Here is a 15,572-nt window from a genome sequence, read left to right as displayed (position 1 = left end):
AAGCTTTGCTGAATGGGAAAAAATAACATTTGGCAAATGAATAGCTGTATCCCAGGTGCCAGGGGGCCGTGTTGATTTGCTGTAGGAAAGCCGCGTCATCTAGAATAGCAGTTTCAGTTCAAATCACAACTTGATTAATTCTACAATTACCCACTATTCATCTCCATACTGGCCAGATAGGTTAAATAAAAGTGTGATTTAAGTAATTATTCCTGTATCTTTTAGGGTACACTGTTCTCCCTGCCAGAAAAATCCAAATTGTTCCTTTCATGTAAACCCATCCTACCTTTTTTGCACCCCAGCCTGGGGAGAGAAGAGAATTTGAAAAGTTGGTGATTTTTGGCACCTGGATTCCCTTTGTGGTTTCCCTGTTTATTTTTTATTTAAAATAGGCTTTGTTTCACAGTTCATTGACTTCTAGAAATCTTATAACTACAAACTTGTGAAAATAAATGTCCACTATTACAGAAGACTTTCTATCTCAATGACATCATGATAAGCAAAGTGGTTATGCATCTGACTTATTCACTATGAAAAGATAATTTGAAAAAAAAAATCTAGACCATAGACAGGCATGAGAGCCAATAATGAGGGAAAGGACTGCACCTTCCTATATCTCTCACCTCCCACCCACCTCTTGATTTAATAAAGGTCTAGAGTGCTATGGTACAAGCTCAGATACATAGGGGAATAGTCTTTTTCCTATACAGGCATCCATGAAGGACTTCTCTAAGAGTGAAAACCATATAATTTTCATCTGGAATATGAAATTTGACTTTATTATTATCAATGATAGTCTTTCATCATTTCCATCATTGTATTTAAAATTGCCCAAAATTGGTCAGGTATGGTGGTTCACACCTGTAATCCCAGCTCTGTTGGAGGACGAGGCAGGAGGATCCCTTCAGCTCAGGAGTTCGAGACCAGCCTGAGCAACATAGGAAGACCCCCATCTCAAGATAAAAAAATAAAAATAAAATTGCACAAAATTGTTGTTGTCATAAGTCCAAATCAAACACTTTTCAATTCATTCTATGAAACCAGTATTACTCTGATACTTCCTAATCCAGAAAAAGTTAAAAAAAAGGCTACATAGCAATATGCCTCATTAATATAGACACAAAACTCCTTAGAAAAATACTAGCAAATAGAATCCACAAACACATAAAAAGAATTATACACCATGCGTCTCAGAGATGCAAGGCTTGTTCAATATTTGAAAATCAATTAATGCAATACAGTACATTAACAGACAAAAGAAGAGAAATCACATAATTATGTCAGTTGATGCAGAATAAGCATTTGACGGAACCCACACCAATTCGTGACAAAAACTCTCAGAAAACGGGGGAATTTCCTCAACTTATTAAAGAACATCTACAGAAGACCTTCAAGTAACATCCTCCTTCCTGGACACTTTCCCCTCAATTGGGAACAAGGCAAGGATATCTACTCTCACCACTTGTATTCAGCACAGTACTAGAAGTTCTAGTTCAGTACAGAAAGATGATAAGAAAAAGAAACAAAGAGCATAAAGATTGGGAAGAAAAAAAGTCTCGATTTGCAGATAACATCATTGTCTCCATAGAAAATCTCAAGGAATGTGCAAAAATAACTCCCAAAACTAATAAGTGAGTTTTGCAAGGTTGCAGGATACAAGGTCAACACATAAATCTCTTTATATGACTTCAAGGCTTATTGTAAAGCTACAGTAATCAAAACTTTTTGGTACTGGTGAAAGGATAGGCATATAGATAAATGGTATGGAATAGAGAGCCTGGAGATAGGTTCACACAAATTTGTCCAATTGGTTTTTGACAAAGGTGCAAAAGCAATTCAATGGAGGAAGCATAGTCTTTTCAACAAACTGTAGCAACTGGTCACCCATAGGACAAAAACAAACAAAAAACCTCAAACGAAACTTATACAAAAATAAACTCAAAATGGATCCTAGATTTAAATATAAAATGTAAAACTGCAAAACTTTTAGAAGATAAAATAGGAGAAAATCTTTGGGACCTACAACCTGGTGATGAGTTCTTAGACATGGCACCAAAAATACAATCCATAAAAGAAAAAATTGAGGCCAGGTGCAGTGGCTTATGCCTGGAATCTCAGCACTTTGGGAGGCCAAAACAGGAATATCATTTGAGCCCAGGAGTCTGAGACCAGCCTGAGCAACAAAGGGAGACGGCGTCTCTAGACCAAATTAAAAAAAAAAAAAATTAGTCTGGTGTGGTGGTACACACCTGTAGTCCCAGCTACTCAGGAGACTGATGCAGGAACATAGCTTTGGCCCAAGAGTCCAGGCAGCAGTGAATCCGCTACTGCACTCCAGCCTGGGTGACAGAGCAAGACCTTGCCAAAAAAAAAGGCGCCAGTTGGGGGGAATGATACATTGGACTTCATCAAAATTAAAACTTGTGCTCTACAAAATACCTTGTTAAAAAGTACAAAAACACAGCCAGGTGCAGTGGCTCACACATGTAATCCCAGCACTTTGGGAGGCTGAGGTGGGCAAATCACCTGAGGTTAGGAGTTCGAGACCAGCCTGGCCAACATGGTAAAACCTCGTCTCTACTAAAATTACAAAAATTAGCTGGGCATGGTTGTGGGCCCCTGCAATCCCAGCTACTCAGTAGGCTGAGGCAGGAGAATCACTTGAACCCAGGAGACGGAGGTTGCAGTGAGCCAAGATCACGCCATCACACTCCAGCCTGGGCAACAAGAGTGAAGCTCTGTCTCAAAAAAAAAAAAAAAAAAAAAAGAAAAAGAAAAAAAAAGTATTAAAAGACAAGCTACAGACTAGGAGAAAATATTTACAAATGTATCTAACAAATGACTCATATCAAGAATACATAAAAACCTCCCAAAAATAAACAGTAAAAAAAAAAATAATCCAATTAGATGATAAACAAAAGATATGAAGAGCCGTTTTACTGAAGAGGATATACAGACAGCAAATAAGGCCATAGAAAGAGGTTCAGCATCATTAGCTATTAGAGAAGTACAGATTAAAACCACCACTACCTACTCATCTAAATGGAAGAAAAAAAAAAAAAGAAAGTCAGCTGGCCGGGTGCAGTGGCTCACACCTCTAATCCCAGCACTTTGGTAGGCTGAGGCGGGTAGATCACCTGAGTTCAGGAGTTTGAGACCAGCCTGGCCAACATGGCGAAAACCCGTTTCTACTAAAAATACAAAAATCAGCCTGGCTTGGTGGTGCGTGCCTGTAATCCCAGCTACTCGGGAGGCTGAGGCAGGAGAATCACTTGAACCTGGGAGGCAGAGGTTGCAGTGAGCCAAGATTGAGCCACTGCATTCCAACCTGCGTGACAGAGCAAGACTCCATCTAAAAAAGAAAAAAAAGGGGGTAAAGAATGGGAGGGACTTTCAAGATGGCCGCCTAAGAACAGCTCAGGACTTCAGCTCCCAGTGAAAGTGCAGAGGGTGAGTGGACGCCGCATTTCCAGACGAACTCTTATTGCCCACAGACCAGGAGATACCCAGGCAGAGGGGTCGCCAGCGTCGCAGTCCCAGCCGGTGCGGCTGTTTTGGCCCCCGCGGGGCTGATTCCGCCCGCGCGGCTGCTGTGACCACTCCCTGTTGCTGCGGTTCTCCGTACAAAAGCCACTGGTCTGGGAGCCCTCTTAGCTGGCGAGCAGAGCCTTGAGACGGCAGAATAGCCCATTCATCTGAAATAGCGAGCCAGGCCAGGAGATTCCTAGGCAAAAAATCCGCCAGGAGCCGGCGCCGCGGTTCGAGCCGACTCCGTGAGTCGCAGCACGGGAGATCCCGGCGCCTTTTCAACAAGCGACCGGAACGCGGGGTCGTTCAACTTAAAAGAAAAGACTCTGAGTCAGGGAGCCAGGTGATCAGGCTCGGTTGGTCCCAGCCTTCCACCCCCAACAACAACGAAAACAAAAACAGTAATTGGAAACCCTCTGGGTTGAGCCCTTCAAACCAAGCACAGCTGAACCGGGACGGTCCGGCTCCGTGGGGGAGGGGCTTCCGCCATTACTGAGACTCTCCACCGCTACCGAGGCAGGCTGCCGTTGCCGAGGCAACCCGCCGTTGCCGAGGCAACCTGCCACAACAGAGAGAGTCCGCCATAACAGAGGCGGGGCCACCATTGCCCAGACAGTTCTAACTACGCCCATATAAAAAGGACTACAGGGAAGAGCTCAGGGCAGCTGGGCGGAGCCCACAGCAGCTCAGCAAAGCCCCTGCGGGCAGGCAGAGGCCAAGCGTGCTGCTAGCTGGGCGGGTCCGACCTGAAAAAAAAAAAAAAATCAAAAAAGGCAGTAGTGCAACGGAAACTCATAAAGCTCCAACTCCCTGGGACAGAGACAGACAACAGGTGGATAAACCCACAAAAATGGGTAGAAACCAGCGTAAAAAGGATGAAAACTCCCGAAACCAGAACACCTCTCCTCCTAAAAGTGATCACAACTCCTCACCAGCAAGGGAACCAGACCGGATGGAGAAGGAGGGTGATGAAATGACAGAATCAGACTTCAGAAGATGGGTAGTAAGAAACTACAATGAGCTAAAAGAACATGTTCTAACCCATCGCAAAGAAAATAGGAACCTTGAAAAGAGATTGGACGAACTGCTGACGAGAATGGACAGCATAGAGAGGAGAATAAGTGAATTGATGGAGCTGAAAAACGCAACACGAGAACTTCGTGAAGCATGCACAAGCTTCAACAGCCGAATTGACCAAGCAGAAGAAAGGATATCAGAGGTCGAAGACCAACTCAATGAAATAAAAAGAGAAGGCAAGAACAGAGAAAAAAGCGCAAAAAGGAATGAACAAAATCTTCAAGAAATGTGGGACTATGTGAAAAGACCTAATCTACGTCTGATAGGTGTACCTGAATGTGATGAAGAGAATGAATCCAAGCTGGAAAATACTCTTCAGGATATTATCCAGGAAAACTTCCCCAACCTAGCAAGGCAGACCAATATTCAAATCCAGGAAATACAGAGAACACCACAGAGATATTCCTCAAGAAGAGCAACCCCAAGGCACATAATCGTCAGATTCACCAGGGTTGAAATGAAAGAGAAAATGCTAAGGGCAGCCAGAGAGAAAGGTCGGGTTACCCACAAAGGGAAGCCCATTAGACTCACAGCAGATCTCTCAGCAGAAACCCTACAAGCCAGAAGAGATTGGGGGCCAATATTCAACATCCTTAAAGAAAAGAACTTTCAACCCAGAATCTCCTATCCAGCCAAACTCAGCTTCATAAGTGAAGGAAAAATAAAATCCTTTGTGAACAAGCAAGCACTCAGAGATTTCATCACCACCAAACCTGCTCTACAAGAACTCCTGAAAGAGGCTCTACACATATAAAGGAACAACCAGTACCAGCCACTCCAAAAACACACCAAATGGTAAAAAAGCAGCAACACAATCAAGAATCTGCATCAACTAACCAACAAAACAGCCAGGTAGCATCAAAATGACAGCATCAAATTCACACATAACAATACTATCCCTAAATGTCAATGGACTAAATGCCCCAATCAAAAGACACAGACTGGCAAACTGGATAAAAAGCCAAAACCCATCAGTGTGCTGTATCCAGGAAACCCATCTTACATGCAAGGATACACAAAGGCTCAAAATAAAGGGATGGAGGAAGATCTACCAAGCAAATGGAGAGCAAAAAAAGGCAGGAGTTGCAATTCTCATCTCTGATAAAATAGACTTTAAAGCAACAAAGATCAAAAGAGACAAAGAAGGACATTACATAATGGTAAAAGGATCACTGCAACAAGAAGAGCTAACGATCCTAAATATATATGCACCCAATACAGGAGCACCCAGATACATAAGGCAAGTTCTTAATGACTTACAAAGAGACTTAGACTCCCACACAATAATAGTGGGAGACTTTAACACCCCATTGTCAATATTAGACAGATCAACCAGACAGAAAATCAACAAGGATATCCAGGACCTGAACACAGACCTGGAACGAGCAAACCTAATAGACATTTACAGAACTCTCCACCCCAAATGCACAGAATATACATTCTTCTCAGCACCACATCACACCTACTCTAAAATTGACCACATAATTGGCAATAAATCACTCCTCAGAAAATGCAAAAGAACAGAAATCATAACAAACAGTCTCTCAGACCACAGTGCAATCGAGTTAGAACTCAGAATGCAGAAACTAACTCAGAACCGCACAGCTTCATGGAAACTGAACAACTTGCTCTTGAATGTTGACTGGATAAACAATGAAATGAAGGCAGAAATAAAGATGTTCTTCGAAACCAATGAGAACGAAGACACAACATACCAGAATCTCTGGGACACATTTAAAGCAGTCTCTAGAGGAAAATATATAGCAATGAGTGCCCACATGAGAAGAAAGGAGAGATCTAAAATTGACACCCTATCATCAAAATTGAAAGAGCTAGAGGAGCAAGATCAAAAAAACTCAAAACCTAGCAGAAGACAGGAAATAACTAAGATCAGAGCAGAACTGAAGGAAATAGAGACACAAAAAACTCTTCAAAAAATCAATAAATCCAGGAGCTGGTTTTTTGAAAAGATCAACAAAATAGACAGACCACTAGCCAGATTAATAAAAAAGAAAAGAGAGAATAACCAAATTGATGCAATAAAAAACGATAAAGGGGATATCACCACAGATTCCACAGAAATCCAAACCATCATCAGAGATTATTACAAACAACTCTATGCACATAAACTAGTAAACCTGGAAGAAATGGATAAATTCCTGGACACCTGCAACCTCCCAAGCCTAAACCTGGAAGAAGCCGAAACCCTGAATAGACCAATAACATGGTCTGAAGTCGAGGCAGCAATAAAGAGCCTACCACCCAAAAAAAGCCCAGGTCCAGATGGGTTCACAGCTGAATTCTACCAGACATACAAGGAGGAGCTGATACCATTCCTTCTGAAACTATTCCAGACAATGCAAAAAGAGGGAATTCTTCCCAAATCATTTTACGAGACAAACATCATCCTGATACCAAAACCCGGCAGAGACTCAACAAGAAAAGAAAATTTCAGGCCAATATCCATGATGAACATAGATGCAAAAATCTTCAATAAAATACTGGCAAACCGATTGCAACAGCATATCAAAAAGCTCATCCACCATGATCAAGTAGGATTCATCCCGGGGATGCAAGGCTGGTTCAACATACGCAAGTCCATAAACGTAATTCACCACATAAACAGAACCAAAGACAAAAACCACATGATTATCTCGATTGATGCAGAGAAGGCTTTTGACAAAATTCAACAACCCTTTATGCTAAAAACCCTCAATAAACTAGGTATTGACGGAACGTATCTCAAAACAATAAAAGCTATTTACGACAAACCAACAGCCAATATCATACTGAATGGGCAAAAACTGGAAGCATTCCCTTTGAAATCTGGCACTAGACAAGGATGCCCTCTCTCACCACTCCTATTCAATATAGTACTGGAAGTTCTAGCCAGAGCAATCAGGCAAGAAAAAGAAATAAAGGGTATCCAAATTGGAAAGGAGGAAATCAAATTGTCTCTATTTGCAGATGACATGATTGTATATCTGGAAGACCCCATCATCTCAGCCCAAAATCTCCTGAAACTGATAAACAACTTCAGCAAAGTCTCAGGATATAAAATCAACGTGCAAAAATCACAAGCATTCCTATACACCAGTAATAGACTTCAAGAGAGCCAAATCAAGAACGAACTGCCATTCACAATTGCTACAAAGAGAATAAAGTACCTAGGAATACAACTAACAAGGAACGTAAAGGACCTCTTCAAGGAGAACTACAAGCCATTGCTCAACGAAATAAGAGAGGATACAAACAGATGGAGAAACATTCCATGTTCATGGTTAGGAAGAATCAACATCGTGAAAATGGCCATACTGCCCAAAGTAATTTACAGATTCAACGCTATTCCCATCAAGCTACCAATGACCTTCTTCACAGAACTGGAAAAAAACACCTTAAACTTCATATGGAACCAAAAGAGAGCCCGCATAGCCAAGTCAATTCTAAGCAAAAAGAACAAAGCGGGAGGCATCACACTACCGGACTTCAAACTATACTACAAGGCTACAGTAATCAAAACAGCATGGTACTGGTACCAAAACAGAGATATAGACCAATGGAACAGAACAGAGGCCTCACAGGAAATACAACATACCCACAACCATCTGATCTTCGACAAACCTGACAAAAACAAGCAATGGGGAAAGGACTCCCTGTTTAATAAATGGTGTTGGGAAAACTGGCTAGCCATGTGCAGAAAGCAGAAACAGGACCCCTTCCTGACACCTTACACCAAAATTAACTCCAGATGGATTAAAGACTTAAACATCAGACCTAATACCATAAAAACCTTAGAAGAAAATCTAGGCAAAACCATCCAGGACATAGGTGTAGGCAAGGACTTCATGACCAAAACGCCAAAAGCAATGGCAACAAAAGCCAAAATAGACAAATGGGACCTAATCAAACTCCACAGCTTCTGCACGGCAAAAGAAACAGTCAGTAGAGTGAATCGGCAACCAACAGAATGGGAAAAAATTTTTGCAGTCTACCCATCTGACAAGGGGCTGATATCCAGAATTTACAAAGAACTAAAGCAGATCTACAAGAAAAAAACAAACAAGCCCATTCAAAAATGGGCAAAGGATATGAACAGATACTTTACAAAAGAAGACATACAGGAGGCCAACAAACATATGAAAAAATGCTCATCATCACTGGTCATCAGAGAAATGCAAATCAAAACCACATTGAGATACCATCTCACACCAGTTAGAATGGCGATCATTAAAAAATCGGGAAACAACAGATGCTGGAGAGGATGTGGAGAAATAGGAACACTTTTACACTGTTGGTGGGAATGTAAATTAATTCAACCATTGTGGAAGACAGTGTGGCGATTCCTCAAGGACCTAAAAATAGAAATCCCATTTGACCCAGCAATCCCATTACTGGGTATATATCCAAAGGATTATAAATCATTCTACTACAAGGACACGTGCACACGAATGTTCATTGCAGCACTGTTTACAATAGCAAAGACCTGGAACCAACCCAAATGCCCAATGATGATAGACTGGATAGGGAAAATGTGGTACATATACACCATGGAATATTATGCAGCCATCAAAAACGATGAGTTCACGTCCTTTATAGGGACATGGATGAACCTGGAAACCATCATTCTCAGCAAACTGACACAAGAGCAGAAAATCAAACACCGTATATTCTCGCTCATAGGCGGGTGTTGAACAACGAGAACACATGGACACAGGGAGGGGAGCACTACACACTGGGGTCTGTTGGGGGGAAATGGGGGAGGGGCGGGGGGTGGGGAGGTGGGAAGAGATAGCATGGGGAGAAATGACAGATACAGGTGAGGGGACGGAAGGCAGCAAAGCACACTGCCATGTGTGTACCTATGCAACAATCTTGCATGTTCATCACATGTACCCCAAAACCTAAAATGCAATAAAAAAAAAAAAAAAGAATGAATACACACACTAACATACACACATACACATATACACAGACATATACTTCAGCATAATTTATAATAGCAAAAAATAAAGAAAATCTAAGTGTCCATCAAAAAAAAAAAAAAAAAAAAAAAAAAAAAAGAAAAAAAAGTCAGCAAAATCCCCATATTGGGCCAGGCATGGTGGTTCACGCCTGTAATTCCAGCACTTTGGGAGGTCAAGGCAGGTGGATAGCTTGAACCTAGGAGCTCGAGATCAGCCTGAGCAACACAGTGAGACAGTATGTCTACAAGAAATACAAAAATTTGTTGGGCATGATGGTGTATGCCTGTAGTCTCAGCTGCTTGGGAGGCTGACTTGGAAGGATTACTTGAACCCAGGAGGTCGAGGCTGCAGTAAGATGTGATCACACCAATGCACTCCAGCCTGAGTGACAGAGTGAGAACCTGTCTCAAAACAAAACGAGATCATCACAATGATTTCCTGACCTGTGGGATGAGGCCATCATGGCAGAAAGGCCCAAGTGGAAACTCCTAGAGTTTCCTCTTCTCACAAAGTATAAATCAAAACAAATAATACCACATACTTAGGAGCAATTTCTGAAATTAGTTCCCTCATCAAATACTTGAAAAATGCAGGGAAGGAAATTCCTATCACAGCCTCATTTAATTCATCGGTTTAGCCTGCACTGCAGTTAGTTAGTTAGGTCTTGGTGAATGTGGCAGTTTTAAACCAGAACTCCAAAATTCCTTGACACACCTCCCTTTGAGATGTGGGATTAATGTTCCCTCCCATTAAACCTGAGCAGGCTTGTGGCTGCTTCAACTGTAGACTGCAACAAAAATGTCACGATGAGACTTCCTAAGCTGAGTCATAAAAGGTGATGCAGCTTTTTGCCTTATTTGCTCTAACACTTGCTTTGGAGGCTCTGAGCCACCAAGTATAGAGTCCAGGTAGTCTAAGGCTGCCATGCCATAAAGAGAGGCTCTGAGTAGTAGGTGCTGCAGTTCCAGTGGAACCTGGCCTTCCAGCCACACTAGTATAGGCATCAGGCATGTTAGTGAAGAAGCTTCCAAAAGATTATAGCCTCTGGCCATCCTGTCACCCCTATCCATCAAGTCATCTCAGCCAAGACCTCAGATATTATAGAGCAAAGAGAAACCATTCTCACTGTGTCCTGTCTTCATTTCTAATCTGAAGAATCTGTCGGCACAATGAAATGGCTGTTTAATGCCATTAAGTTTGGGGATGGTTTGTTATGCAGCAGTAGAAACCTAGACTGTGGACAGTAAATGACTGTGGATTACTGAAAGCATAATCATATGGTTATTTCAATTGCTGCTATGGTCCCAGATGTGATCTATTTGCTAAAACAATTCCATACCTCTTCCAACATTCTGTATGCAGCTATTCATCTGGCCAATGATAAAATGGCCTGTTGAAGATTCTGCAGTGTCGCTAGTTGGGATACAACATTCTTGTGAAGATTTGGAGCATACACTGAACTAGAAACCACTAAATGGTGCAGTTTTTCTCATGGTCAGTGTATAAGACGTCTGGAAAGTAGAGTTGAGGTGGGTAATGGCATATCTCACTGGTATGCTGAATAATCTGCCTTCAGAATTTTTGCTTCTCAACCTCATGACTTTGGTTTAGATTCTAGTACCCAGGAAAAATACACTTCTACTTAGAGACATGAGAATGGCTCCATGAACTTGGAAACAGAGCCACTTGGCCACTTCTGGCTCCTCATGTCGTTACCCTACCCTCTCCTTTTCAGCTGACTTCCAGTTACAACTCGTTGGCCAGAACTGTGCTACATGACCACCCTAACTGCAAGAGAGGCCAGTAAATGATGTGACAAATGGATCTAACAGGCTTAGAGCAACTGTGATGTATCCCCTGCTGCTGGGCATAGTGCTATCCTGGCCAAAACTTGGGCTCCATTATGGAGGAAGAAGAGGAAAAGGATGGCTCTCAGGTAGCCAACTAACAGTGCTTACCACACATGACCTAATGAAACTTTTTTTTTTTTTGAGACGGAGTTTCGCTCTTGTTACCCAGGCTGGAGTGCAATGGCGCGATCTCGGCTCACCGCAACCTCCGCCTCCTGGGTTCAGGCAATTCTCCTGCCTCAGCCTCCTGAGTAGCTGGAATTACAGGCACGTGCCACCATGCCCAGCTAATTTTTTGTATTTTTTTTTTTTTTTTTTTTTTTAGTAGAGACGGGGTTTCACCATGTTGACCAGGATGGTCTCGATCTCTTGACCTCGTGATCCACCCGCCTCGGCCTCCCAAAGTGCTGGGATTACAGGCTTGAGCCACCGCGCCCCGCCCTGAAACTTTTAAGAAGCAATAAATCCCTACAGGACCTGAGGGCAGGAGAGCAGGCTGGGAACTAAAGAGCATCCATGGTGGGTGGGGCCATTGTTAGGGGCTTTTCTCCTAAGAGTACAAAAATAGTCGTATTTAGAGCGATTGTTTACATTCCTTTCTTTACATGTGATTTTCTCCTTTTACCTCTGCAAACATCCACTAAAGTCTCATTTAATGGTAAAACTTGGCATGGTGTGGTGCTGTGAAGGTGAGAGATGAGACATAAACAATTTTGAGGCCTATCCTTAATGTTCACTCACCCCACTCTTTAAACCTGTTCTTTATTGAGTCCCAGAGTCTATAATACCCTTCCAATAATAACGGTCTTGTTTCTTTTACTTCCAAACAAAACGTTTTTAACTGGCACAAGATTTGGTACTAAAAGGAAAGTCTTCCATGATTCTTGCATTCAGACAAATGCAAAAATTTTGTTTTGGTTATCTGGTCAGATGTGGTGAAAAATAATGTGATATGGGAATCTAATAGCTTAAAGCATTTTGAGCAAAATAGCTCCTTCAATCCTTGTACGTTCTCACCTGAACGCCATCATCCGTTGCAGTTAATGCTCTGGGATAGGCTTCTTGGTCCAGGTATCATCTCCACATGAACATCTATTGCAGCATCTATGCCAAGAATTCAGCCTGATTTAGAATGATCTTCTCTCCTTTTGGGTCAAGAACTTTCACATATCATTTACATAAATATTACCTGTTACTGTTTTCATATGCAAGCTTTCTCCAGCTGCATGACTTAAATTGTTCAGTTGAGGCAATGTAGAGGTTAATTTTAGTTACAGGCCTGGAGACATTGGGGTGGGAGAGTAAGAGAGATATGCTTTTGCTTCCCTGCTAATTCCCTCAGGAGAGAGTAAGGAACCTGCAAGCAGATAAAGGTGAGGGTTGTTTAATAACGTAGGCTTAGTAGGAGCTGGGGATTCCCGGGACTCTCAATTCTCCAATTTATTCCCACCTCAAATCCCAGTGTTCTATGCTTTTCTGATCATGGCCCCAACCTTTGCTAAGAGACCTGAGAAGGCTGTGAATTCACTGAGTTTTGTAATTTGGAAAGGTGATGGGTCAAAATTTTAAAGTTTGGTTTTTAGTTGTTTTATTCTTGTGCCTGTAAGAGATAAATAATTCCTTAAGCATTGTTATAGAAATTCCCTGGATTTCTGTCTATGATCCAAACCCAAAATTCAAGAAATTTGGCTGTCATTTAAATGATCTGAAACTCTGATGAGTGGCTTTCCTATCCCACGATTCTTGAAATCTTGTGCAACCTTCACCAAAAATGTAATTTTAGAGCCTTTTATCACCTCGAAAAGAAACTCTGTGCCCATTAGCAGCCATTCCCCATGTTCCCTAAATTTCTAGGCCAAGGTTACCACTAATCTGCTTTGTGTCTCTAGATTTGCATAGTCTGGATATTTCCTATAAATGGAATCATACAAAATGTGGCCTTTGGTGTGTGGCTTCTTTCACTAAGCCTAATGCTTTTCAATGTTGTATCCATCAGTATGCCATCCCCTTTTATGGCTGAATAATAGTCCATTGTATGGACAGACCACATTTTGTTTATACTTCATCTGTTCATTTTGGTTGTTTCTGCCTTTTGGCTATTGTGAATAGTTCTGCTATGAATACATGTGTACAATCATCTGTCTAAAAATCCATTTTCAATTCTCTTGGGTCTATAACTTGGAGTAGAATTGGTGAGTCATATGATAACTCTATGTTTAACCTTTCAAGGAACTGCCTGATCGTTTTCTTTTCTTTTTTTTCTTATTGTTTGAGACAGAGTCCCACTCGGTTGCCCAGGCTGGAGTGCAGTGGTGCAATCTGGGTTAACTGCAAACTCTGCCTCCTGGGTTCAAGCAGTTCTTTTCCTCAGCCTCCCAAGTAGCTGGGATTACAGGCGCCCACCACCATGCCCGGCTAATTTTTGTGTTTTTAGTAGAGACAGGGTTTCACCATCTTGGCCAGGCTAGTCTTGAACTCCTGATTTTGTGATCTACCCGCCTCAGCCTCCCAAAGTGCTGGGATTACAGGTGTGAGCTACTGCACCCGGCCCATGCCAGACCACTTTCTAAAGTGGTTGCATCATTGTACTTGATGATGGAGTGCTGTTTCACATGAGCAACATTATGGTTTGGTCAGACAACACCCAGTTTATGATGGGCAGCTCAGGTCTTAAGACCACAGGAGTCACAGTCATTCTCTTTCAGTAAATAACTACAGCAAGCCAGGAGCTTTTCCTCCTGGCAAATTATTATTTTTTTGTGTGTGGAGGGTTTAGCTTTAAGTTTATTTCAAATTCCAGAGGCCTGAACTGTGAGTCTCTTACTAAGGCTTGGAAAAGGCTCTGTGTAGCATACTAATGGGATATGCCATCTCCAGAAAATGGCCCACTGAGTATTGCACTTCTTTTTTAGCAAGCAGAGGGTTCCAGGTAAGGCAACTTGTCTTTCTCTTTGGAGGGACCATCTCAACATGTCTCAGCCGACTGGATGCCCAGAAAGTTCACTGAGGTGTCACCTCCCTGAATTTTCAAGGGGCTTATCTCTCACCTTGTGAGATGATCAAATCAGTTTCCAGGGACTCAATTATGATAACGTGCAGAGGCTTCCTTTGATCTTTCCTTCCATTTATCACCCTCAGTCCTTGAGTCAGGAAGCCCATGCGGGAACTTTTCCAGCCACCAATTGTGTTTATTCTAAGTATGGATTCAAGAAGTGGGGAGAGAGCCACAGGGTGGCTGAGAGTGAAAGGGACATGGGCTGACTCCACTTCTGGCTAGTGGACCACAGTGGCATTCTACTTCCCCAGGGATTAACACGAGCTTGTGCAAGCCTCTGGTAAATGGCCATGGGTCCCAGGGGAACGTAGGAGGCAGGCTTAAACTACACACATGTCCCTGGCCTCACTTTTACAGGCTTACCTCACAGGCTCTGGCCTGTGGACTGATTAGATCTGGGAATTAGATGAGGCAACATGATTTTCCATTGTGGTGATTCAAGGCAGGATGCCTTTAGCCAGACCTAGCGTTACCGGGGTTATACAGATCATGATGGCTTACTATAGGACACCGCGATCAATTAGAGAGCACCAAAGATTCCTGGGGAGAAATCAATTTGGTTCCAGCTTCCAGCCCTGCTGCCTATCACCATACCCAGGCTCATCCTGTTTCTATGAGATTTAGTGCCAGTGCTTTGTCTGTGCTGTTTGGCGTGAAGTCTGGTCGCAGAGTTGCAATTGAGGTGTGCTGTGACAGTAAACACACACACACCGGAAAGACCTTGCGGGGACCAAAAAAAAAAAAAAAAAAAAAAAAAGCAAAATATCCCGTTCATGCAGTTGTGTTTTGCCTATATGTGGAAATGATAATATTTCGGATACGCTGGGTTAAAAAAATTCATTATTAAAATCAATTTCACCTTTTTCTTTTTACTCTTCTATGTTGCTGCTAGAAAAAGTCAACATGTGGCTCATACCCTGCTCCTACTGGCCATCCGCTCTAGCTGGACGGGAACTGCAAGCAGCAAAAGACTTTCAACCTCCGCGAGCCTCAACATGTTCACTTTTTAATCAGGAGTGATCCGACACCAACCTGAGAGAGTCGGTGTCAAAAAGCAATGAGCTACTGACTGACTTCGCAGCGCTCAGCCGTGAGCCC

Source organism: Saimiri boliviensis, chromosome X (genome assembly GCF_048565385.1).
Source record: "Saimiri boliviensis isolate mSaiBol1 chromosome X, mSaiBol1.pri, whole genome shotgun sequence".
Lineage (NCBI taxonomy): Eukaryota > Metazoa > Chordata > Mammalia > Primates > Cebidae > Saimiri > Saimiri boliviensis.
This window is presented reverse-complemented; position numbering follows the sequence as displayed.